This window comes from Stegostoma tigrinum, chromosome 37 (assembly GCF_030684315.1).
Source record: "Stegostoma tigrinum isolate sSteTig4 chromosome 37, sSteTig4.hap1, whole genome shotgun sequence".
Lineage (NCBI taxonomy): Eukaryota > Metazoa > Chordata > Chondrichthyes > Orectolobiformes > Stegostomatidae > Stegostoma > Stegostoma tigrinum.
This window is the reverse complement of record NC_081390.1, coordinates 16,263,105-16,289,939: the sequence shown is the minus strand read 5'-3', so window position 1 is coordinate 16,289,939 and position 26,835 is coordinate 16,263,105. Positions and strand designations below refer to the sequence as shown.

Genomic DNA, 26,835 nt, shown 5'->3' with positions numbered 1-26,835 from the left:
TGTTTAAGCAAAAGAATACAATTTATACCAGATAAAAAAAGTTTAACATTTATTCAAAGGGATGAAAATCAATGAAATAAGTTAGAGAAATAAATGTTCTAGTGTGTGCTTTGTGCTTTCTAGTGTTCTGATCTGGTAACAAGTTTAAGACGGATCTCTTGCTAGCTGTGGAACAATATCTGTTGTTCCACATGACATGATTGTAAGGCTACACAGTAGTTGCTCCGAGCTGTACAGGGTCCAGTTTCTGAGTAGAACAATAACAAGACGACTGACGTCACAGTAACATTACAACCTGCCACTGAGGCTTATCTAGATATTTGTTGAACCCAATTTCTATATCGTTCCCAGACACCTGTAATCCCCAAAACTGTCCATTTTCACAGAATTTTGTATTATGGAGATCTCACAATTCTCCCTGAGCCAATCATTTGAATTAGATGATGATGGTGGTGGAGAGGCTGACCTGGGACCATACTTTCAACAGTTGGAACAAAAAGATCAGGATTAGTAATAATACCCTAAAGCTCACCATTGAAGGACAGGTGACCAATAGGATGCTGCGTTGGGCTGAAGACTGGTGGCTGCTCCAGAGGGTGCCATTCTGATTCACTGGGCACTAATTACTTTGTCACCTTCTGGTAAAGAGAAAATCTTACAATGAAAGGCTGTTGAATGGTGAAATTGTTTCATTGAGGAAGAACTGAGGCTTTTCAGTTTTCATTGTTTTTAGTTGTTTCAGCGGCGGGAGAAAGCGTGAAGACAGCCTGGGAAGGTAAGCTTCCACCCAATAACACACTGCTGTCCCTGCCCGCCGATCGAAACGTTTAACTCTGTTCTCCCTCTACCAATGTCGGTAGATCTGCTGAGTTTCTCTAGCAATTTCTGTTGTTGTTTCCGATTTCCAGCATCCGCAATTATTCGTTTTACTTCATTGCGTTTTAACTATCGTTGTCTATATCCTCACTCTACCACAAGGGTAGTCCATCTGAGCTAGTCGGAGACGCGCAGGCGTAGTGAAGCAATTCAGTAGAGAATCTGATATAACAAGGTGATTTTCTGGTGAAGGGTCTAGGCCCGAAACGTCAGCTTTTGTGCTCCTAAGATGCTGCAAGGCCTGCTGTGTTTATCCAGCTCCACACTTTGTTATCTTGGATTCTCCAGCATCTGCAGTTCCCATTATCTCTCATAACAAGGTGTAAAGCTGGATGAACACAGCAGCCCAAGCATCAGAGGAGCAGGAAAGACGACGTTTCGGGCCTAGACCCTTATTCTAGGCCCGAAACGTCAGCTTTCCTGCTTCTCTGATGGTGATGCTGTGTTCATCCAGCTACACACCTTGACATCTCAGATTCTCCAGCATCTGCAGTTGCTATCGTCTGTAGAGACGCTGTTCCATAGACGCGCAGACACAGTTAAGTGCCCGTCATCCATATACGGATATCGTCGATGCGCAGGCGCACTGAAGCCATCAACCCGAACGTTCCTTTCCATCAATGCGCAAGCGCAGCTTGCTCCCCCGCAAACAGACTCCAGGTCCGCGTTCACACCCACTTCTGTCCACGGCGCCTGCGCATTGAGCACCTGGCGTTGGCGTCACGCAACGGCCCCTCTTCGGGGGGCGGTTTGGAAAAAACAGCGAGCGGTTGGTGAGACGGAATGGGGCCGAAAACCGGCCTCCGTTACCGCTCCAGAAAATCTCCGACTCCCTCCCCTCGCTTCATCCAGTGCTGCAACTAACAGGAACTGAGGGCGACGCGACACAGGCCAAGCCGGGCCGTGCACTGAGCGATTTGTCGGAACCGCTGAGGTAAGAGGCAGCGGAGCGGTCCAGGGATCCGGCACTTGGGGTGGGCGGGCTGGCTGGCTGGCTGGTTCGTTCGCTGTCTCGGTGTTCCTGCCTTCGGGATGAGAAGGCACGCTACAGCCCTCGCCCCACCTCTCAGGAGCGACAGTTAGCCCGGATCGCGATCTGTGCGGGATAAGTAGGTGTTTCTGTTGAAGGAAAAAAGCTGGGGGTGTGGGGGCAGAGGTCTGATTCTCCCCTGTCACACACTGTCTGGGTCTGTGTATGTCTGTGTTAGTCTCCCCTCTTCCCCCCACCCCCGTCCGTCAGCCTGGAGTCTGTTTGTTAATCTGGCTCCGTTTACCCAGTTGGCTCTGATTTTGACTGCCTGACTGACACTTCATCTAGCTCTGTTCATCTACCTCCATTTGTTAAAACAGTGTGTGAACAGGGACCAAAAAGATTAGGAGCAGAAGTAAGCCATTTGGTCCATTATCGCTGCTGCCTTTCAGTGAGATAATGGCTCATCTGATAGTACTCAAGTGTTTTCCTTCCTGATTGCTGTGATTCTTGTTTCACTTGCTTAGTAAAATTCTGCTCATTTCAGCCTTGAATACACTTAATGATCCAATGTTCACAGCGCTGTGTGTAAGGAATTCCACAGGTTCATTATCGTCCCAAAGAAGAAATTTCTTATCTCTATCTTAACTGGGTGACCCATTATTTTGAGATTATACCCTCTGGTTGTCCCTCCTTGTGGGAGAATCTGTCTCCCTCTTTCTACCGTGTCATTCTTGTAAGAAGCTTGTGCATGTCAATGTGTTTCAGAACCCTGGACACTCAGGTTAAAAATCTGGTGAACTGAACTATTCAGATCTATCAACCCCTGAGTTTGTCTGTCTGCTGCCCAAGACCCCATGTCTACCTGCCTGAGTTTGCCTTATGAAGTACAGGCCCATCTGTCTGGCTGAGACTGTGTTCCCATTTACCTGTACAACCTTTTGAATGGCTGTCTGACATTTTACAGCTGTCTAATTGTAGGATTGAACATGTCCAGCCGAATATATATGTATTTGACAAAACAGGTGTGACGGATGTGCACTGGCTGGTTATCTTTGCAAGCCTGTAGAAATGTGCCCATCTTTCTGTTGTTTACCTTTTATGTATGGAATTAAAAGTACATGTGTGAATGAGATTTTGCCATTGTGTGATGTGGCACAGATTGCACAGTCATTTGTGCATTACTGCACTTCAGTGTGAGTCTGAATTTTAGTTTCAAGATCTTGATACTTGTGTAAAGAGTGCTTGGTCTGGAACCCAGATGATTGTGGCAGTTCTGTGCAGGAGTTCTCTGAGAAGTAGTCAATTAACAGACTACCTCCTAGAGCACCATCTGGCTAAGGATAGTGGGTGGGATCTGCAGGCAAGAGGGCTCAAGGCCCTAGGTAGATACAAGCTCTTCTGAAAGTCATACAGCATGGAAACAGACTGTTCGTCCAATCTGTCCTTGCTGACAAAATATCCTAAACCGATCTAGTTCCGTTTGCCAGCATTTGGCCCATATCTCTCTAAATCCTTCCCATTCATGTATGCATCCAGATGCCTTTTAAATGTCATAATTATACTCACTCCACCACTTACTCAAACAGCTCATTCTATATATGCATCACCCTCTGTGTGAAAAGGATGTTCCTCAGGTCCCTTTTAAATATTTCCCCTCTAGTTTTGGACCCCCCTACCCTGGGAAAAAGACCTTAGTTATTCACCCTGTCTGTGTCCTTCATGATTTTATAAACTTCTATAAGGTCACCCCTCAACCTCTGATGCCTCAGGGGCAAAAAGTCTGTTCAACCTCTGTAGCTCAAATCCTCCAGTCCTGGCAACATCCTTAAAAGAGCTTAGAAAAGACTTACAAGTTAAGCAATATCTTTCTCATAGCAGGGAGGCTAGAATTGAATGCAGTATATCCAAAAGTGTCCTACATAGCTGCAAACTGATATTGCAACTCCTATACTCACTGCACTGACCAATGAAGGCAAGGGTACCAAACACCACCTTCACTAACTAGTCTACCTGCGACTCCATTTTCAAGGAAATATGCACTTGCACCCCTAGCTCTCTTTGTTAAGCAACACTCTCCAGGGCTTTGACATGAACCGTATAAGTCCTGCCCTGTTTTGCCTCACCTAAAGGCAACTGAATTAAACTCCACTTGCCTCTCCTCGGCCTATTAGCCCATCTGACCAAGGTTCCATTGAGATAACCTTCTTCGCTGTCTGCTGCACCACCACTTTTGGTGTCATCTGCAAACTTAGCAACCATGCCTCCTACATTTGCATCTAAATCATTTATATAAATGATGAAAAGTAGTGGTCACTTTATAGTGTAGATGCAAGACCATAGCCATGTCAAAATGGAAATGCGCTTTGAAACTGTAAAAGTTTCAACGTATACCATGGCGACAAGTGTCAGGCTATTGTAGCAGAGGGAGAATCCCTTTACAAGGTAGTTTGTTGCCTTTGTAGCCTAGCAGATCCATGCAAAAGGTTTCTTGGCAGGGTGTTTCTTTGGGCAGACATGCTGCCTTCCCATTTCCTGTGTGCTATTTGGAGTTGTCTTCTGTGAACTTTGGGTAGCATGGTGACAGAGCCCTTGGGTGACTGTCTCTGTGGTATTTTTTCTGTGTTTGCGTAGGTTTCCCCTGGGTGCTCTGTTTCTTCCCACAGTCCAAAGACATGCGGGTTAGGTGGATTGGACATACTAAATTGCCCCATACTGTCCAGAAGTGTGTAGACTAGGTGGATTAGCCATGATAAATGGGGGAGGGTGGGTCTGGACAGATGCTGTTTGGAGGTCAGTGCAGACTCAATGGTTCAAATGGCCTCTGTTTCCACTGCAGAGAATCTGTGATTCTGCCACTTGGAAAATCCACATGACAGCTGGCATTTTAACCTAATTAGCTTCCTGTTCCTGGTTTGCTGTCTCTGCTTGAATCTGCTTCTCTGAAAATCCAGAGGTAGGAACATGCTGGCACACTGTCATGGTGCTTCATTGCATGAAATTTCTGGCCTATTCATCTTTACACCTGCTGTAGAATGAAAATCCAGCCTTGGTTGGCTGTGGAGTGATATGTCTGTATGTGATGCAAGTGTTTTATTGCAGGTGTGATTTTCTGAATGAGTGAGATGGCCACATAGCTCTGCATTTGAAGAATGGTATCTAAGCATGAATGAAAGTATGTACTGCTTGATGGCTTTCTGCCTATGAGAGAGAGTGAAACTCTTTGACAGCCTTCCCTGAAAGAGACTGGACTGAATGTTGCCGTCGCCATCAGGAACCCAACATCCTAATCATTCAGGTTTAAAGCGAGAATATGTCTTTCAGCTACACTTTCCAGGAGGCAGCCAATTCCTTGTTCATCATCAATTAGGAATGGCAGACAGTTTTTAGAAGTGGTAGCTGTGAACAGTATGGCCTTCGTCAGGGGGATCAGAAGGCCTGTTCGGGTGATCAGTGAGAGTGCAACTGAGGCCCAGTCAACCAGAACAGAAGTTACACATGAACCGTCATGAAAATTAGCTAGACCTCTGTCTTTTAATGATCAGCGATGTCTGTTTCCACAAATTGTACATTCATGATTTAGGCTTGGGAGGCAACAGGCTTGCCTCTTTTTGGTTGGAACTTTTACATCTTGTTCAGGTTAATGCAGTCTTGATTCTGTTTTGCACCCACCTCTGCAGTTGCTGATACAGTGGGGTTTAGTGATGTCTAGTGCTGGCAAAACTACACTGTGATGTTAAAATTGCCAATAATTAGTCACACAAAAGCCTAACTTGGAATCTCGCTATAGGACCTGCCCCATCCAACCCACCACCAGAAGAAAGGATAATGGGACTCATTAGCAAACTGACTGGATGCTTTTTCTTTCATTGGTGTCCTCTCTGTACTTAGCTCCTGTGTAGCCTGGAAAACATTCAGCCCGTTGTGTGTGATTGAGTATATTTCCTTTTGCGAATGTGCGTCTGTCTACATGTTTTGATTCGGGGACCACCTTTACATGTTAGAGTGACCAAACACTAGCTGCATTTGGGAATGAATGTAGTTGCGATTATATGCCAATGTGAAGAAATTAGTATTTGTAAGATTGAGTTTGACTCTGTTTGCCTGAGCATGTACTTCACTTTGGACATGGTAAGAGAGCAATTTTTAAGTGATTGTTTGAAGAGAGTGAAACTGATTTTTAAATGAGATGATTGAAGCAAACAGGTACTTCCATGAAGCATTATGCTGGTTAGGCTGTGACAGTGAAGCTTGTGCAGTTGTCCATTTCAATGCAAGTGTCTGTATGTGCAAAACCATGTGTGGCTGAACATACTTGGCTGTATCCGTGCATATTTCTTTCCATCTGACTTATTCTGGGCATTTCTTCCGGGCTCTATTTGTGTTTATTGTGTGAAAGTTAGTTGTGCATTTGCTTATGTATGAGAGACTGCCTGCAAGTCTTTGTGCAAGAGAGGCTTTGCACTTATTTGCACACCTCTTTGTGAAAAAAAGTTTTGTAAAACATTCACAAAATGCATAGAAAATTGCTGATTATTGATTGCTAATAATTTCATTATTTAATACCCATGCATCATTATCCTTGAAGATGTTGGTGAGCTGTTGTCTTGAATTACAGCAGTTCATGTGATGTAGATGTCTGTCCGTCTCCAGATGAGACACTGTATTTGTTTATGTGCGTGCACTTGCTTGTTTCCACATACAAAGTGTGAGACTGTGTATCTAATTTTATTGGTGGCTACCTGACACCATTGACGAGTGAGACACTGTTCCTGTCTTGTTTACATGTCTGTGTGTGAGAATAATACACTGGATGAAAGAGAAAATTTGCATGTTTGTGTATGCTGCTCTGAAATTTTGTGTATCTTTGTATTTCCTTCCTTTTGTTGTACATAAGGTAAGGTTGCATTTGCCAGAGAAGGAGTGCGCACAAAGATACCCACTTTTGCAAGCGTGTGAGATTGCCTTTCTGCTCAATGGTCAGGAATGTGTTTTCCTTCCTGTGTGTGAGTAAAATTGTGAAGATTGATCATTTTTGTGCTGTGATCAAATACCAATGCACCTCGCAGTTCTGAATAAATGAGATGATCTGGTCAGATGCCATTTTGAATAATTGTTGAGTTTGACATCAGACAGTATGTTGGCCCTAAAGTTTATGTTCACTAACAATCCAAGGAATGACATCTGAAATTAAATTTAGTAAGCAATATATTCCATGATGCTGTAAGGTTAAGGTCTGATTTAGTTAAGTCTCAGGAAGTAAAGAGAATTGTTGGTAAACAAGGAATGACTTTCTAATGGGTACATGGGATATGGGTAAAAACAGTGTAACTAAGCAGTTCGTAGCATGTCAGTAGGATATTTTCTTCATGATAACAGCTGTAAAATTGTGAAAAGCACAAATTTAGAAAATAATAGGTGTGGAATCAATTTGGAGAGCGGAAGTTACTCAGGAGCTGAAGGTATTGAATGATTTGGAAGAAATGTAGAGCCTACTTGTTGGCTGGAATAGGCTATTTCTGTACATTTGTTCATGCTTCATCTTCCTCCTCTGCTATTTCAGCTTCATGATTGTTATGCTATGCAAAGCTAAGTTGATGGAATACATCGCCAAGTCATTGTTTCTATCCCCTTCCTTTGACAGTTGAGTGTCAATTACATGAAAATTGACATCTTGGCTCAGCCAACAGTAGTTAGGGGTGGAGGGCAGAGGATACATCTTCATCTCATTGCTCCCTTGCACTTAAATCCACTATATGACCACGCCACCTCAAATTCTGAGATTTACTCTCTTTACAATTCTGACAAGGTTCAATAACAAACTCTAAAATCCCTGGTGTGTTGTTAAACTCACACAGTAAACATAATTTTCACAAACGGTATGTATTATTTTGGACCATTCTTATGATCTTAGCATTAACAGTTAATTATTAATTTATTCATTTTGGGGGATGTGGGCATTGCTGGATGGCCAGCATTTATTGCCTATCCCTATTTGCTGGATGAGCTGCCGCCTTGAACCGCTGCAATGCACCTGCAGTGGGTTGACCCACAGTGCCATTAGGGAGGAACTCCAGGATTTTGACTAACGATAGTGAAGGAACAGTGATATATTTCCAAGTTAGGATGATGAGTGGTTTGGAGGGGAACTTGAAGGTGGTTTTGTTTCCATGTATCTGCTGCACTCATCCTTATAGATGGAAGTGGTTGTGTATTTGGAAGGTGCTGTCCGAACATCTTTGGTGAATTTCTACAGTGCATCTTGTAGATGATCCGCATTGCTGCTACTGAGTGTTGGTGATGGAGGGAGTGGATGCTTGTGGAAGCAATGCCAATCAATTGGGCTGCTTTGTCTGAGACAGTGTCGAGCTTCTTGAGTTTTGTTGGGCCTGTGCTCATACAGACAAGTGGGGAGTATTCTAATACACTCCTGACGTGTGCCTTGTAGACGTGGACAGGGTTTGTGGAGTGAGAAGGTGAGTTACTCAATGTAGTATTCCTAGCCCGTGACCTGCTGTTGTAGCCACTGCATTTATGTGGTAAGTCCAGTTGAGTTTCTGATCAATGAAAAGTCCCAGGATTTTGATGGTGAGGGATTAAATGATGGTTACACTATTGAATGTCAAGGGGTGGTGGTTAGATTGTCTCTTGTTGGTGATAGTCATAGTCTGTATTTGTGTGGTATAAATGTTACTTGCCACTTGTCAGCCGAGCCTGAATGTTGTTCAGATCTTGTTGCATTTGGATGCAGACTGTTTCAGCTTCTGAGGGATTGCAGATGGCGCTAAACATTGTGTAAGTATCGGCAAATATCCCCATTTCTGACATCATGATGGAGGGAAAGTCATTGATGAATCAGCTGAAGAGTTTGGGCCTAGGACACTACCCTGAGGAACTCCTGAAGAAATGTCCTGGAGCTGAGATGATTGACCACGCCCAGCTTCCAATGTGTTATGTATGACTCTAATTACCAGAGAGTTTTCCCTTGATACCCATCAATTCCAGTTTTGCTCGGGCTCTGCGATGCCACACTCAGTCAAATACAGCCTTGCTGTCAAAGGCTGTCATTCTCATCTTGCCTCGCTTCTGGAATTCAGCCCTTTGTCCATGTTTGAACCAAGGCTGTAATGAGGTCAGGAGATGTGTGGCCCTGGCAGAACCCAAACTGGTCAACACTGAACAGGTCATTGCTGAGCAGGTGCTGTTTGATAGCACTGTTGATGGCACCTTCCATCGTTTTACTGATGATCGAGAGGAGACTGATGGGGCGGTAATTGGGCAAGTTGGATTTGTCCAGTTTTTTTACGTACAGTGTTGTAGTGAAACAGCTTAGCTAGGGGAGTGGCAGGTTCTGGAGCGCAAGTCTTTTCAGAACCATTGCCAGAATGTTGTCAGGGCCTGCAGATTTTGCAGTTTCCAGTGTCTCCATATGTTTCTTCATATAACATGGAGTGAATCGAATTGGTTGAAGACTGGTATGTGTAATGCTGAGGACCACTGGTGGAGGCCGAGATGGATCATTCACTTGGCACTTTTCGCTGTAGATTGTTGCAAAAGTTTCAGCGTTATCTTTTGCACTGATGTGCTGGACTCTTCCATCATTGAGGATGGGGATAATTGTGGAGCAGCATCCTCCAGTGAGTTGTTTAATCATCCACCACCATTCATGACTGGATGTGGCAGGACTGCAGAGCTTAGATCTGATCTGTTGGTTTTTGATTTTGGGGTCGCTTATGTCTGTCTATCACTTGCTGCCTATGTTGTTTGGTATTCAAGTAGTCCTGTTCTGTGCTTCACCAGGTTGATACCTTATCTTCAGGTATGCCTGATACTGCTCCCGGCATGCCCTCCTGCACTTTCCATTCAACTAGGGTTGATCTCCTGACTTGATGGTAGTGTTTGAGTTGGGGATATGCTGGGCTATGAGGTTACAGATTGTGCTGGAGTACAATTCTGCTGTTGGTGGCCAACAGTGCCTCATGGATGCCCAGTGTTGAATTGCTGGATCTGTTCGAAGTCTGTCCCATTTAACCCGTTGATAGAGCCATGCAGCATGTTGCAGATTATTCTCAGTGTGAAGGTGGGACTTTGTCACCACCGGGACTGCGTGGTAGTCACTCTTACCAATAATGTTATGTAATTCAGTTATGTATGGAGCATTTTATTTCAGACTGTTTTAGCATTAGGAGTTCAGTATTTGTGAAGCTGTACTATTAAAGGACGCTCATTGCTATTTTATGTCCTAGTTTATTGAGGAAGATTTTGTGCAAGGTCACTGGTTAACGTTCCACCTAGAATCTGTGTTGAGGCTGTTACTTCATTATACAGGCCCTTGCTCTGGTTTGGTCTTGTATGCGTGCATTTGAAATTTTTTGACGTAATGTGATACTTTCCCTTTGTTCTTTATGGATGAAGTTTATTACAGCTGTGTTTACAACTTTAGTAAGTTGCTTGAGAGTGAATAATTATCTTCAGACTGTTTTAACTTGAGAGACACACATCAAGCTCTTTTGAGAATTATTTTCCTTCTGTTGATGTTTACTCAAATCTAAGCCTGAAAGGCACGGTGTTGAGAATATATTTCTGCATCTCACATAAATAATTACAGAATGTCAAAAGAGAGAATTAAACCCTTTGGTTCACCAAACCTTTACTTGTGCTTTTTCTCCATGTTTGCCAGAGTTGAAATCTCAATGTTCTACTTGTTAGCTATTGCACATTCGTTTCTTTATCAAAACAAAAGTCTGATTTGTAATGAATAAAAAAAAATTGTTTTATAACTTGAAGAATTCCATTTTCACCATGTAAAGTCATTTCTCAGAAACATTTTAAATTTTATTTGCAACTATAAATTTATACAGGCTTATTGCAACTAATGCAAGTAATTGATTATGAATACTGTCATTAGTCCACCTGATCACTTGAAGACCTGTCAGGTCATCTCTTTACCTTTGCAACTTCTGTGAAAAAAAATTTCTAACTTGTTAGTTCTCTTCATAATTATAATCCATTACCCTTGAAATGATACCTATGCATCACTGAGTACTATTTTCATCTGAGACAGAACGTTGTTATGATTTCCGGGATGGCCGAACTTGGAAGAAAAACTGGATTGATTAGGACTTTGTTGTCTTGAGTTTGGAAGAATGAAGGAGGAATTTCGTAGAAAACTATAGAATTGTAACTACATTAGACAGAGTAAACATAGGAATGAACCGGGGTCACAATATAAGGCTACGGGCTAGTCCATTTATGACTCAGCTGAGAAATTTCTTTATCCAGAGTGTGGCGGGACTGTGGAATTCTCTGTCACAGAAGACAAAGAAGGCCAAAACATTAAATGATTTCAAGGAGTTAATTATAGTTTTTAGAGCTGAAATAATCAAAGGGAATGGGGAGAAAGCAGGAGCACGGTGAGTTGGGTGATCAGATGGCCAAAATGATCATCTATTCCTATTTTTGTTTCCATCCATGTCATACACCAGAGTCTTGAACATGAAATCTAGTTTGACCCTCTAGTGCAGTACTGAGGGAGTGCTGCAGTTTGGGTGTTGCCACTTTTCAGGTGGGTTGCAAATCAAAGCATAATTCACCCTTTAGATGGCTGTGCAGCTGTTGGGGCATCTTTATTTTGTGAAATGGTATTATAAAATGGAAGTCTTCCTTCCAAATGAATCCACTCAGCATCATTTATATCATGCTTTCTGTGACATGGCATTCCAAACAACTTCACAATATTCTCCTTATGTTACATGATACTTGAAATACAATAGCTGAATAAGCCTCAGCAATGTTCTGATTACAACGTTGGGCTAATGTTTTGTTAGTAGCCCACCTCAAAATTGACAAAGGAAACACATTGTTTGGAGACCTATATCCCAAAGCAGGGGATATTTACATGCTACGTACAAAGTATGTCAGTTGGGCTCCGGTAATAGTAGTTCCACTCTGAATTAGAAGATTATGTATGTTTTGGCTTGTAATTTAGTCTGATGTTTTAATCCATTATTGATGGAATATTGTACCTTTTTTTTAGTTGATAAACCAAGCTGTGCAGCTATTCTAGTTAGGTTAACTAGTGTCTACTTCATTTCTCCACCTATTAGTTCAATCTGTTGCAGTTCAAATTATTTCATGCTGAAATGTTCAGAAATACTTCATTTACAAAGTCCATAAAATAGAAATATGACTACTGTGTCATAGTAAATGTGCTGTTCAGTGATTGTAAAGGTAAAATCGCCATAGTCTCACCAGATCACAGAACTGAGCAGCTCAGAAGGGTGTCAGAGTGTGACTAGCTCCCATAGAAGCAAAATCCTCCAAGAACTCAACTCTGGAAGGATTTAGAACAAAAGTAGTGGAGGAAAAGGAAACCAGCATTGGAAGTGATTTGTAGATCTGATTCAGGAAAGCAACCATCAGTTTAATTTCAACAAATTTTTCCAAAATTTGGGAGTAGATAACCTAACTAAGATATCTGCCATGATCTCAAAATTATTCATCAACATTGCTCTTACTGGCAATTAAAGTCAGAATGTGTTTGCAAAATCAGAGCCCTCTACTTTCTTTGTGCCAAATCTGAACTGAGAATTATTGTGAGAATGGAATGTTTCAACTACTTCATTAAAACAGATCCTTTTCTTCAGTTAGTATCTCTTGGTGCCCATTTCTAAAAAAAATTGTACATTCTTAAGAGAAACCAGCAGGCTTGCACTTTAAGTGCTTCTTAATCTGTTGAAGCATTTATCCATTGGAATTTGTAGGTTTGAAATTTGAGAGTAATTTTTGAATTATTAGACAATTCAAACTAAATGTATTAGCGTTAGAATAATTAATTTCTGATTCTGGATTTTGTGGTATCAGTTTTGCACTTATTGTCTTCACCCTACACTGATCAGTTGATGTTGCTGGTGGTTTATGGCATGACATAATGACAGCAAAAATCATTTTTCAGTTATGTTTTGGAATATATGAATATGGTGAGCTTCTGCTCTACCAAGTCCATTGGGACTTGAATTAGTTGTGAATTTTGTTGTGCATCCATTGTCATAAATCAAATTGAGCATAATTTATTGAATTGAAGTAGACTACATTAAATTATCATGGTGTCTTTGGAACATTTTCAATGTAATCCAAAGTTTTAAAATGAAGTTTACAAGAATTAGAATTTTCGATGTTAGCAAGTGTATAGTACGATGAAGCTCACATTTGGTTTGAGAGGAATTTGGAAAAGATGGGACTCAATGTAGATGCTGTTAAAAGTTTGCAATGAGTGTGTGTACTAATCTTGCCAATTGCTGTCGGAGATTTCAAATATTCATAACAACTTATTTTTCTGATGTGGAGGTGCTACTGTTGGACTGAGTGGACAAGGTCAGAAGTCACATGACACTAGGTTGTAGTCCAACAGGTTTATTTGAAATCACAAGCTTTCAAGCACTACTGCTTCATCAAGTGAAGTCCATTTCACCTGATGAAGGAGCAGTACTCCAAAAACTTCTGCTTCAGAGTGTAGTTGTGACATTTTGTAAAGGAAAATGGTCAGGGTTATGGGAGAAAGAGTAGAAATATGAGGTTGACAAACTAGCACTTACATAGTAACAACTGAAGCACAATATGCCAAATGGCCACTTTGTGTGATTTAATCATAAGTACCTTATTGACTTTCATAGTACTGCTTACAGATAGTTTAAACAAAATGCTTTCTTGCGTGATTTTTTTTTCAGTCCTCTTTTGTTGATCTTTTTGTATTTCCTATCTTCATTATTTCATGCTGATGCAGTTTCTTTTAAACCAGCTTTACCCATAGTTAACCAACTATGGTAATGCTGAAATATTCTCACCTCAGTCTTCTTGAAAGCAAACATTTAAAAGCAAAGAGGAATAGTGAATTAAGATGTGCTCCAACTAAACATACTGTAGATATTTGAAAATCAGACCAGTTGATTGTACAAAGAATATGCTGTTTGCTGTGAGGTAGTGTAATTTTATTTTTCATTTATTAATAAGATAGTTAATTTGTGTCTTCAGTGAGAAACTATATCTCCTCCTACTACAACCCAAAGAATAATCATAAAAACCAAAAGAACTGTGGATGCTGCAAATCAGAAAGAAAAACAGAAGTTGCTGGAAAAGCTCAGCAGGTGTGGCAGCATCTGTGAAGAGAAATCGAAGTTAACGTTTCGGGTTTTGTGACTCTTCCTCAGAACTGGCGGTAGCTAGGAAAACGTCCATTTACGTGCGGAAGATAGGCTGGGGGAGGAGGTAAGGAGTAAACGATAGGTGAGGATAGAGCCCAGAGAGAGAAGAGTAGTTGGACAAACAAAGGAATGGATAACAATCTGTTTAGGAAAGTAAATAGCTGTTACTGGAGACTGGTAGCGTGTAACAGCAGACTGTGATAACAAGGGCTGGCAAGAGGGATTGGGGGCTAGAGTTTAGGCCCTAAAATTATGGAGTTCAGTATTGAGTCTGTAGGGCTGCAGGGTCCCCAAATGGAAAATGAGGTAAATGGGCAGGTGTTATACTTCAGAAGGGGCCGTGGGTTGGGTGTTGGGATTGATGGAAAAATGAACCAACCTGCCCTGGAGGGAATTGACCTGCAGAAGGCAGACAAGAGAGGGGAGGGGATAGGAATATGTGTCAGGTGGTGGCATCTCACTGGAGGTGACTGAAATGGCAGCTCATGATCCTCTGGATATGGATGCTGGTGTGATGGTAGGTAAGGACAAGAGGAACCCTATTGCTATTGTGGGAGGGAAGAGACTGAGTGAGGGCAGAAGTACGGGATGTAGGTCAGAATCAGTTGAGAGCCCTGTAGACCATAGTGCTGGGGAATCCTCAGCTGAAGAAGAGGGTAGACATTTCGGGGGCTCCCTTGTCGAAGTTGGCCTTATTGGAACAGTTGCAACAGAGATGCAGGAACTGGGAGAATGGAATGGAGTCTTTACATCCTTGCACCCTGCTTCCTGTATAGTCCAGGTGGCTGTGGGAGTCAGTGGGTTTGTAGTGGATTCAGTAGCTAGGTTATCCGTAGAAAATGAAGCAGATGTCAAGGAACGGAGGGAAGTGTCAGAGATAGACCAGGTGAAAGTGAGGGCAGGGTGCCAATTGGAAATGTAATTGAACTTTTTCAATTCTGGATGAGAGAGGAAAGCACGACTGATGGTCTCATGACTATATCGGAGAAAGAGTTGTGGGTGGTGGCTGGACTGGAACAAGGAGTGTTCCATGTACCCCACAAACAGACAGGCATAACTGGCATCCATGTATGTACCTACGGCCACCCCTCTGACCTGAAGAAAATAAGGAGTTGAAAGAAAAGTTGTTCAGGGTGCTTTAACACAAATTGGTTCTAATGCAATTGATGAATAGTGGGCACTGTTTGGATTGCGTGAACTTTCTACTTACAGTATAACTATTTTCTATAGCGCAAGGTTGTACAAGAACACAACTATCATATTGTGGCCGAAATACCTGGACTAGTTAACACGAATTATCCCATGACTTAAACACTACTGCCTTTTGAGATAGAGCTCCAAAGTCACAGAACCATCTGAGACAAAGTAATTTTTATTCAGCTGTATCCTGAAAGGGCAACCCCTAATTTTCAAACAGAGTGCCTTAGTTCGGGATTGACCCACAGGAGGAAACATTGTTTCCATGTCCATCTTCCTAAGACCTTCAAAATCTTCTACACATCAATCAAGTTTTCTCCCCACTCGTCTAAACCGAAATGGAATTAGGCCCAAGATAATAAAACGTGAGGCTGGATGAACACAGCAAGCCCAGCAGCATCCCAGGAGCTGCTCCTGGGATGCTGCTGGGCCTGCTGTGTTCATCCAGCCTCACATTTTATTATCTTGGATTCTCCAGCATCTGCAGTTCCCATTATCACTGGAAAAAAGCCCAGGTTGTCCATCTCCTCTTCAAAAGCCTTGCTCATTGTAGTGATGAATGCAAATTCCTGCTGACAATTTGCTGCATACAGGTGATATTTTTAGTTCTAAATGACTTATCAGTGGTAATTTTGATTTGCTAAAATGATCTGATTCTATTTTTGGACGACATCTTTTGAATTTTAACTTAAAACATGAAATGTCATTGAAAATAATTTACTTCTGCAAGTAACATGCTTTTATGATGCCACGAAATTGTCTGCAGTGCTCATGTGATTTTAATATTTTTACAGGAAATTTTGATGTTTTCAGATTACTTTTTCATATTGTCATGAGTCCCCCTCGGATGCAAAGCATTCCAAGTTGTTTGTAGATCATGAGCTGACAAAGTTGTTGTCAATGTTCCCAAAAAATAAAAGCATCTATACTTTGCATGAGAATGGAATAAATGAAATTTGCATTCAGTAATGTATTCAACAACTTAATACATTTTGAATAGGTTGCCAGGATCTTCAAGAGAGAGTGTGATTTTTAGGAAAAGATAGTTAGAATTGAAGACATATTTCCGAAACAATCTCGTGTTATTTTGAATACAATACGTTTTTGGAAACTGTTGAAGTATTTTTCGCATTAAACATCAGGTTAATATCATAACAAATATGTCTCTGTACCTCAGTATCATGAAAGCCTGTAATATTTTTAACTGCATTATAATGTTGGCTGAACAAATACTACATTTTAACTAAAATGGGATTTCTGCAATTTTAATTCTGCCTTACCATTTGCTTCTAAAACCCTTCAATAACATACTGTTGGGATCCTCTAAAAGGTTTAACATAGGTACAAGTTGTCGAAATTAATAACACATCCATTTTCTGGACTATCCCAGAGGAATGTCTCGAGAGATCTATGTTACATAAATTATTGTGTACTAGTGGATGACTTTGCTTGACAAAAAGTAGAGTGTTTATATAAAATGAAGTAGTGTTTGGTTATTTTTGCTATATATTTTAAAGCTTTCTAACTGTTTGAAGTAGCAAATTTAGCTCAAATTGCCCAAAACTTTTAATATGGCCTTAAATATTGAATTCAAGAATGGAAAGGTTTGATAATATTCAAGCTAAGTGGAAATAAATCAATAAAAGCATAAACCAAAACAAATTTAAATATGTGATATCTTGGCCCTGATCAGTTTGCACTCTCCTTAATGGCATTGACAAGCAGACACAATTTTGTATGTTTATCCAATTAGTACCCCTCCATCTTTTCAAATGTGAACAAATTTGTTTATTTTTACATGAATGCTCATTACAAATTAACACATTGATTGTTTTTCTCTTATTTCAAAGCATATGGCAGTAATTTAGCTTTCATTGCAAATTTGATGAGCCTCTGCTTTTATCCACAAGGATGTATTTCTTTCTTTAACATTGCTCATTTCTGCTGTTAAAATTCTGTATTCACTGGCAACGCACTAGCACTTTTCCATTCTTTATTTACAAGGTCAGTGGTGGACCAGAGATGCAGGGCATCTCAAATAAAAAAAATTCTCTTCTTTTATCATCAAATCAGTAAATTATCATTCCTAATCTTTCCATTTTTGCTGATGCTAAAACTGTAACGTAATTGTCACTAAACTAATGGGTAATTCATTTGCATTTGATATGATTAGACTGTTTTTAAGTGGTGAAGTCTTAACATCAGCTAAAATCTTTGTGTTGCCATTCTTCATGTTAAACACACTTTGTAACTGGCATACATTCTCACATTCAAGTGCAATTGTGGGTCACTTGCTGACTTTAGTAGTTTTGAAAATTTGTAGATTTTTTGGTCATAAACTGTTTCATTTCTACACTTGGATTTTGTTTTATATTACTCACGGTGATTGATGTCGTGGCAAAGAGCAACACTAATTCTGGGCTCCCCCATCCCCCCCTCTCACTCAAAAACATAAGAATTCAAAATGCATAAAAATATGAAAATTTGATCTAACTTGTGCTCCTAAACTGGTGGTGATTCCATATTTCACAGAGGCAAACAGGGAAAAACTTTCACTTCTAACAGAAAAGCAATAAATTATTGCATTCTTCTTTGTAGTTCCTATGGTAGTTACAATGGTGTCACAAAATGCCAAAGGAATTTGTGTTTTGGATATGATTAATATATTACATGTGTGACCCTGCTAAGCTGTGAGAATTCCATGTTTTGCACCATTTCCCACATGAGTATATTCAGGAAAATGATTAAATACTGGTCTAATAAAAATCAGGTAGGAAACTTAAGAGTAAATGAAAACATTCTGATTTTGAGAATAGAGATTTAGCAAAGCATTCCATTAAAGAAATTTATTATCAACAGTTTCAGATGTATTATGAGACAATCTCAATCTGCTCCAGGGGGTAAGTGCATCTGGGCTAGGTTAGATAGCTAACATAATTAATAACTATAAAAAAGGGGGCTCTTGTGGCACAGTGGTCATATCCCTAACCCTGGACCAAGACACCTGGGCTCAAGTCCTACCTGCTCCAAAGGTATGTAATAATACCTGAACAGGTTGGTTAGGAAAATAGGTTAAATTTTTTTTAAAATGCTGTGTTGTCCGTGAATGTTGTAGATTTGGATGAGGGGAACTCTGAACTATAGTAAGGGCTTCAAAGTTTGTTCAATATCCACGGGGTGAAGATGTAAGTATGAATGAGCATTCTGCTTCCGCTTGTCACACTGTGCTTGACCATTGGATAAGGACAGGAAAGTGAACTTACTTCCATAGCTCTTTGAGATACAGAGTTCCAAACATTCACCATCTTGTGTGGAGAAGAAAACTTCCTCCTCCTCTCGTTTCTTTAAAGAGACTGCATCCTCACCGGCTAGAGTAAACATATTTTATGCATTTATTTTGCTAGTTTAGTTCTGTTTGTGGTCAATGCTAACCCCCAGGATGTTGATAATGGGGCCTTCAATGCTGATAACAGCATGGAATGTTAAAGGATGATGGTTAGATTCTCTTTTATTAGAGATGGTCATTGTCTGGCACTTGTGAGGTACAATTTTTTTTGTCATAAAAGTCTGGATATTGTGCGGGTCTTGCAGTATTGGATGTGCACTATTTAAGTATCTGAAGAGACATAAAGGATACTGAACGTTGGCGTCTCCTCCATTGTTGACTGCAGATTGACGTTAGAGTTGAAGATGTTGAGCCTAGGACGCTACGCTGAGAAATTCCTTCAGAGCCTGATCAAGTGTGGGAGGTAGGGGACAAGGTTGTAGGGCAACCCATGGCATAAATATTTGCGTCTATGGTTGTGGGTGAGGTGCTGGAGATCTGGTGGGTGGCTAATCAGGGAAACAACCCTCCTCCACCAACCTCTGTCTCCCACCATTAAGCCAATTTTGTTTTGCATTGGCAAGATCTCCCTAAATCTCATGTGATCTAACTTTACTAATTAGTCTACCATGCGCAACCTTGTCAAAGGCTTTAGTAATGTCTACTGCTCTGTCGTCATCAATATTTTTGGTTACTTTCTCAAAAAACTCTATTGAGTTTGAGACATGATTTCCTTCACACAAACCATGCTGACTATCCCTAATCGTTCCTTGCATCTTCAGATGCATGGAAATCCAATTTTTCTGAATCACCAACAACTTGCCCAACACTGTCAGGCTCACAGAGCTATGGCACCCAGATTTCTCCTTACAGTCTTTCTTAAATAAAGGCACATCATTAACCACCCCCCCCCCCCCCCCCCCCCCCCCCCCCCCGGGTCCTTTGTGCCTTACCTGTAGTTATGGATAGTGCAAGTGTTTCTGCTGGAGGCCCCGCACTTTCTTCCCTGGCTTCCCACGTGTTTTTGGATACATGTCTTGTGATCAACGGTATTTCACAGAGATTCGTACTGGGTCCACTTTTGTTTGTTGTTCACATAAACTATTTGGATGAGACTATAGGCGATATGGTTAGCAATTTTGCAAATAACACCAAAATTGGTGGTATAGTGGACAAATTTCATTGTACACAATATTCTCTATTGCACATTTTACTCTTCTTAAGAAATACTTTGAGAAGTCCAGAGGTTGTGAAAGTACTGCACAAATGCAAATCTTTCTTTATAGTCATACAGCATGGAAACAGACCCTTTTGTCCAACTAGTCCATGCCAACCACAATCCCAAACTAAACTAGTCCTACTTGCCTGCGCCTGGCCCATGTCCCTGCAAACCTTTTCCTACCCATGTACTTATCCAAATGTCTTTTAAATGTTGTAACTGTACCTGCATCCACCACTTCATCTGGCTGCTTATTCCACATATGAACCACTGTGTAAAGAAAGTAAACTCTTGTGTCCTTTTTAAAACTTTCTGCTCTCACTTTAAAAAATATGTCCCCTAGTTTTGAACTTAAGAAATAGGAATGGACCATTTGGCCTCTCGAGCCTGCTGCACCATTTGGTAGGATCACGTACACTTTCTTGCCCTTTTCCCATAACTCTTGATTTCCCCCACTGATCAAGAATCTGTCAGTCTCAACCATAAATATACTGAAGGACTCCAAAAGATCTCTGTGGCAAAGACACTTACCTCTCAAAAGAAGAGTCTTAAATTGGCACCCCTTTGTTCTGAGATTATGCTGCCTGATCCGAGACTCTCCTATGTGGATAAACTATACTCTGAACATTTACCTTGTCAAGCCCCTTAAGAATTCTATGTTTCAGTGAGATCACCTCTCATTCTTCTAAATTCCAGTGAGTACAGTTCCAACCTGTTAGGTCTTTGCTTATAAGACGATCCCTTCAAACCAGGGATCATACTAGTCAACCTGCTGTGAACTTCCTCCAATGAAATTATATCTTAATTAAGGAGACCAAACCTGCACTCTATATTCCAGATGTGGTCTCATCAACACCCTTTATAGAAGTAGTAAGACTTCTTACTTGTGTACTCCATACCCTTTGAAATAAGCATCAATATTCTGATTACAGTCTTCCTGTGTGCTGTCTTAATGTTTTATGTACAAGTGCCCCAAGTCCATTTGTGTTGCAGCTTTTTGCAGTTATTCTCCGTTTAAGTAATACTGTTTTTTTTAATTCTTCCTTTCAAAATGAACAGTTTCACATTTTCCTACATTATACACCATTTGTCAGCATCTTGCCATCTTAACCTATCAATATCTCTCTGTAAACAGTTTGTGTCCACTAGCAACTTGCCTTTCCACCTATTTTGTGTCATCTTCCAATTTGGCTGTATTACATTCACTTCCTTCCTCCAAGACATTAATATATACCTGGGATCACAGCAGTAAATGCTATTATAGTTAACAGAGGAAAATATGATTTAGAATTGTGTGTAGGCCATTTGGCCTTTCAAGCCAATTCCAACAATAAATTGGACGCTGGCTGATCTGGTTGTGGCCTCACTCCACTTTCCCATGAGCACCCTGTACCCCTTGATTCTCTTGTCTAGCAAGAACCTATCTAACTCAGTTTTGAATAGATTTAAAAACACAGCCTACACTAATTTCTGGTATAAAGATTTCCATCATTTAACACAGCCTGAGAGAAAAATCTTCATCTCCATCTTAATATAAAGGAATTCTACATTACGTTTAAGCAAAACAATTGTTCATTCTGAATTAGCCTTGAAGCCAAACAAAGAAAACTATGGGGGTATGAGGTGCAAGTTGGCTAAAAGATTGGGATATACTTTCAAAGATTTCGCAGTAATAGTTGGTATTTAAAGAAATACTACAAAGTCTGCAACAAAAATACATTCCTCTTAGGCACAAATGCAAAGGGAAAGGTGAATCAACTGTTGTATTACATACAATATTGTATTAGATCAGAAAAAATGGCTTATGATGATACCAGAAGTAGTGGTAAACCTGAGGATTGGGAGCATTTTAAATCCAGCAAAGGAGGACCTGGAAACAGATAAAAAGAAAAAGAGAATAGAATTGCATGCTAGCAAGGAGCATGACGGTGGACTATAAAAGCTTCTATTTATTAGAAAGAAAAAAGATTATCATGAACCTGTGACCATTGCAAGAGGAGATGAGGGAATTTTTAGTGGAGAAATTATAGATGTAGATGCATATACTTTACATTCATCTTCATAATAGTAGGTACAGAAGATCTTCCAAAGATACTAAGCAACCAAGGGACTTATGTAACCAAGGAACAAAAAGAAATTACAACAAACTGGCACTTGACTGGAAGGATATGTATGTAACCCCACTCTTTTAAAGGGTGGGTGGAGAACCATAGACTGTCAGCTTGACCTCAGTAGTAGGGAAAATATTAGAAAGGATATGTATGTGAAAATTTCAGGAAGCATTGGTTAAAGTCAGCGTGGATTTTTGAAAGGGAAATCATATTTGACTATCTTGGAGTTTTTTGAAGATGTTATGTTTACTAAGGTCATAAACAGGAGGTTAGCAAATAAAGTTTAGAATTGAAGAGAACATATTAAGTTGGATTATAAATGCCTTATCCTCAGGATGATGAGCTATTTTTAGTGGCGTTCCATAAGGGTCAGTCCACAATTAGTCACCCATTTGATAAATGAATTTAATCCAAATGTTCCGATAACATCAAACTGGATGGGAACAGAAATTGTGAGAGGATAAGAGAAAGCTTCAAGAGGACTTAGGTTGAGTCAGTACAGTGAAAATGAGCATCATTTAATCACTTTAGCGGGAGCTAAATTGTTGATAATCTCAAGACACAAATTGATAAATTTCTGGAGGCTAATGACATTGAGATGTGGATATGGTAAGGAAGAAAAAAACGGGCAGAATACTTAAATGGTGACAAATTGGATGTGCAGGTGTCTGAAGAAATCTGGCTGTCATTGCAGGAGTCACTGAAAACTAGAGTCCAGATGCAGCTGGGTAATAGAAATCAGTGAGAATGTTGAACTCATTTCAAGTGGATTTTAGTGCAATAGTAAAGATGTCATATGCAGTTGTCTCAAGCAAGGCTTTAGACCGTATCTAAAGTATTGTATACAGTTTTGGTGACTTTATCTAAGGAAAGATATAATTGCCATAGAGAGAATGAAATGGTCGTTCACTGGACTAACCCGAGAGATGGTTGGGTTATCTCATAAAGAGAGATTAGAAAACTTTTGTTTTAATTCATTCGTGGGACATGGGCATTGCTGGCCAGGTCAGCATTTATTGCCTGTCCCTATTGCCCAGATCTTATGTTTCAATAAGACCACCTCTCACCCTTTTTAACTTTGGCCAACTTGTTCAACCTTTTTTAATCAATGATCCTTTCAGGTATGAGTTCAGTGAGCATTTGTTTTCCTAATCGCTTTTGCTGTATGTGCACACTAATTTTAAGCCATTCATTTACTTTAGCACCCAGATGTTTGTGCATCACTGAGTTATGCATTTTCTCTTCTTTGAAGAAGTGTATTCCTGACAATGGAATTTTTGTACTGCTTTTCAATTCTTGTCAAATTGGGCAAGTTCACATTAACCCACTGTCAGCTATTATCCATTGCGCTGTTAAAAGCTGCAATTGCGCCATCTCTCACACCATACTCTCATCACACTTTTTTATCCCCTCGTATTCTTTGCTTCTTTTTTCATTCAGCTTAGGTAATTGACTTCTGCTTCTCCATCTCTCTGTCAATAGGAAGGCTTTCACATTATCTACCCTGTTGAGAACCCTAATGATTTTGCCGCCATTCTATTAAATTTTTTTCACCATATTCCAGGAAGACAGCATTAGGTTTTCCGGTCTGTCCATGTAATTGCAGTTCCTCAACGCTAAAGCCACTCTTTCAATTCATTTCCATGCCTTTTCAAATTCTTTTGCAACTTCCTAGAGTGTTGTGCCTGGAATTGAACACAATAATTCAGTTGAGACTGAACCAGTATTTTATAAAGTTTGGCATAACTTTATTGCTTTTGTACTCTGTCTCTATCTCTTATAAAGCCCATTATTCTGCATGTCAGGTTAATAGTGCTCTCAATCTACCTGGTCACCTTCAGCAATTTGTCCAGATTTCTCCAAGGTCCCTCTGCTTATGTACCTCCTTTAGAATTGTGTCCTTTGTTTTATATCATTTCTCCTCGTTCTTTGTAAAACGTCACTTCACATTTAAACTTTTTGGATTAAATCTTCCATTCAGCAGCTTCATTTTGTTCTCATGAAGTTTGTCACGATGCTCTTTATAGTTCAAAATACTTCCAAGTTCTGTGTCGTTCAGAAATTTTGAAATTGTAGCCTGTACACCCAAGCATTGGTCATTAAAATGGATCAAGCAACAGTGGTACTACTAATAGTGATCCATGTGGGTAATGTTATGTACCTTCATGTCCAAAAACAGCTGTTCAGTATTACTGATAATGGGAACTGCAGATGCTGGAGATTCCAAGATAATAAAATGTGAGGCTGGATGAACACAGCAGGCCAAGCAGCATCTCAGGAGCACAAAAAGCTGCCGTTTCGGGCCTAGACCCTTCATCAGAGAGGGGGATGGGGGGAGGGAACTGGAATAAATAGGGAGAGAGGGGGAGGCGGACCGAAGATGGAGAGTAAAGAAGATAGGTGGAGAGAGTGTAGGTGGGGAGGTAGGGAGGGGATAGGTCAGTCCAGGGAAGACGGACAGGTCAAGGAGGTGGGATGAGGTTAGTAGGTAGCTGGGGGTGCGGCTTGGGGTGGGAGGAAGGGATGGGTGAGAGGAAGAACCGGTTAGGGAGGCAGAGACAGGTTGGACTGGTTTTGGGATGCAGTGGGTGGGGGGGAAGAGCTGGGCTGGTTGTGTGGTGCAGTGGGGGGAGGGGATGAACTGGGGTGGTTTAGGGATGCAGTAGGGGAAGGGGAGATTTTGAAACTGGTGAAGTCCACATTGATACCATATGGCTGCAGGGTTCCCAGGTGGAATATGAGTTGCTGTTCCTGCAACCTTCGGGCAGTGCAGGAGGCCCATGATGGACATGTCATCAAGAGAATGGGAGGGGGAGTGGAAATGGTTTGCGACTGGGAGGTGCAGTTGTTTGTTGCGAACTGAGCGGAGGTGTTCTGCAAAGCGGTCCCCAAGCCTCCGCTTGGTTTCCCCAATGTAGAGGAAGCCGCACCGGGTACAGTGGATGCAGTATACCACATTGGCAGATGTGCAGGTGAACCTCTGCTTGATGTGGAATGTCATCTTGGGGCCTGGGATGGGGGTGAGGGAGGAGGTGTGGGGACAAGTGTAGCATTTCCTGCGGTTGCAGGGGAAGGTGCCGGGTGTGGTGGGGTTGGAGGGCAGTGTGGAGCGAACAAGGGAGTCACGGAGAGAGTGGTCTCTCCGGAAAGCAGACAGGGGAGGGGATGGAAAAATGTCTTGGGTGGTGGGGTCGGATTGTAAATGGCGGAAGTGTCGGAGGATCCGCCATTTACAATCTTTATATTCATGCTACGCTTCAATTCCACAGTTTTAATTTGCTAACAAATGTGTGACATGTCATTTGCTTTTCAGAGGCCCACGTGCATGACATCAACTGCATTACCCTCATCAGCTTTCTCTGTTATCTTATCTAAAATCTGAATAAAGTTAATTAAACACAGTTTGCCTGAAATATATTTGTATTGACTTTCCTTAAGTTATCTGTATCTGTTTGAATAACTTTTTATATTTTACTTGAATTATCATTTCTGAAAGTTTTCCCACCAGTTGACTGGCACGAAGTTATTAAGCTGATCCTCCCATACACATTTTTAGAAATAGGCATGCAACATTTGCAGTTCTCCAGTCCTCTGGTACCACTCCTGCCCCTAAAGAGGATTACAAAGTTAAGATCAGAGTTCTGCAATTTTGGCTCTTATTTCCTCCAGGGTCCTTGGGTGCATCTTATTTGGCAGAGGAGACTTGCCAAGTATAGCCTTTCTTTTTAATATTTCCTCTTTACCCATCCAGTGACTCAACCAACCCCTTTTCCATTATAACTTCAGTTGTGTCCTCTTGGTGACAACAAATGCGAAGTATCCTATTGTTCTTTGGCCATCCCAGCCTATATAAAATCCTCTAAGTTCCTAATTGAGCTCACTTCCCCTTACTGCCATTTGTTATTTGTATGCTGTCCAAAGACTTTTGGGTTTCTTTTTAAGTTAGCTGCCAGTCTGCTCTCATACTCTTTGTGCTTCTCTTAATTCTTTTTGCACTTGCCCTCTGACCTCCTTAAATTCAGTGAGCTCTCATTATCAATCCAACATCAGCCATATGCACTACCTTTCTCCTTCAGCTAGTTCTTTTCTAAAATTTTCAGGAAACTCTGGCTTTGTTTCTTCTACCTTTTAACCTTGTAGGCACACACCTTAATTGTAAAAGAGTTATCTTCTGTTTAAATACAGCTGAATTTCCATTACAGTTTTAATTGCCAATCTTTGATTCTGGCTTCCTTGCGTCAGTTCCATTGAACATGATCCACCTTCAATGAACTATTTTTGTTGTAGTATTGCTTGTTTGTTTCCATAACTAAGCTAACCTAAATGATCATACAGTCGCTAACTCCTTGATTCGCTTGACTCACCTTACTCTCCAGATCAGATTAAGCAAAGCTTCCTTTCCTGTTGATTTAATTTTTCTGAAGCACTCACAAACCCTTTTCCCTCTCTTCCTTTCACACTATTACAATTCAAAACTTTATCAGCATGAGTAAATTCCATCGTCGTAATTATGGTGTCATTTTTGCACTTCATACCCTGAACTCCCCCAACCTCTCCTGCATAAAATCTGACAAATGTTGTGACATGTGGGTGACTAAGAGCAGATAGAATTGCGAATGACACTTGTTGCAAGTTGAAAGTAGGCGAATTCAGACTGGTGAATGTTTCTCCACTCTAGAGAAAGATATAATTTTCACTTCTGTTGACATCTGTAGCTTACAATTTTTTTTGAAGAGGTAACTGAAATATGTGACTTTTCTCAATGTGCGCTAGTTTTAATTGGTCTTGGTTTTACAGTCATGATTTGATTTTGTGACTGTAATTCTTTTGGTTTAGATTAGATTCCCTACAGCGTGGAAACCGGCCCTTTGGTTCAACAAGTCCACACCTCTCCTTGAAGCATCCCACCCAGACCCATCCCCCTGTAACCCCCACAA

The 26,835-nt window shown here is 40.8% G+C and overlaps 1 protein-coding gene across 15 annotated transcripts in view; it reads left to right on the top strand.

Annotated features, from left to right (window-relative positions):
- The first annotated feature begins 1,559 nt into the window (after nt 1–1,559).
- Nucleotides 1,560–26,835, top strand: part of dlg5a (discs, large homolog 5a (Drosophila)) — a 218,062-nt gene continuing 192,786 nt past the window's right edge. For all 15 annotated transcript variants that reach the window (XM_048563378.2, XM_048563372.2, XM_048563371.2 and 12 more), the window contains exon 1: nt 1,560–1,810. The gene's annotated coding sequence lies outside the window, so the exon portion shown is untranslated. The remainder of the gene's footprint in view (nt 1,811–26,835) is intronic.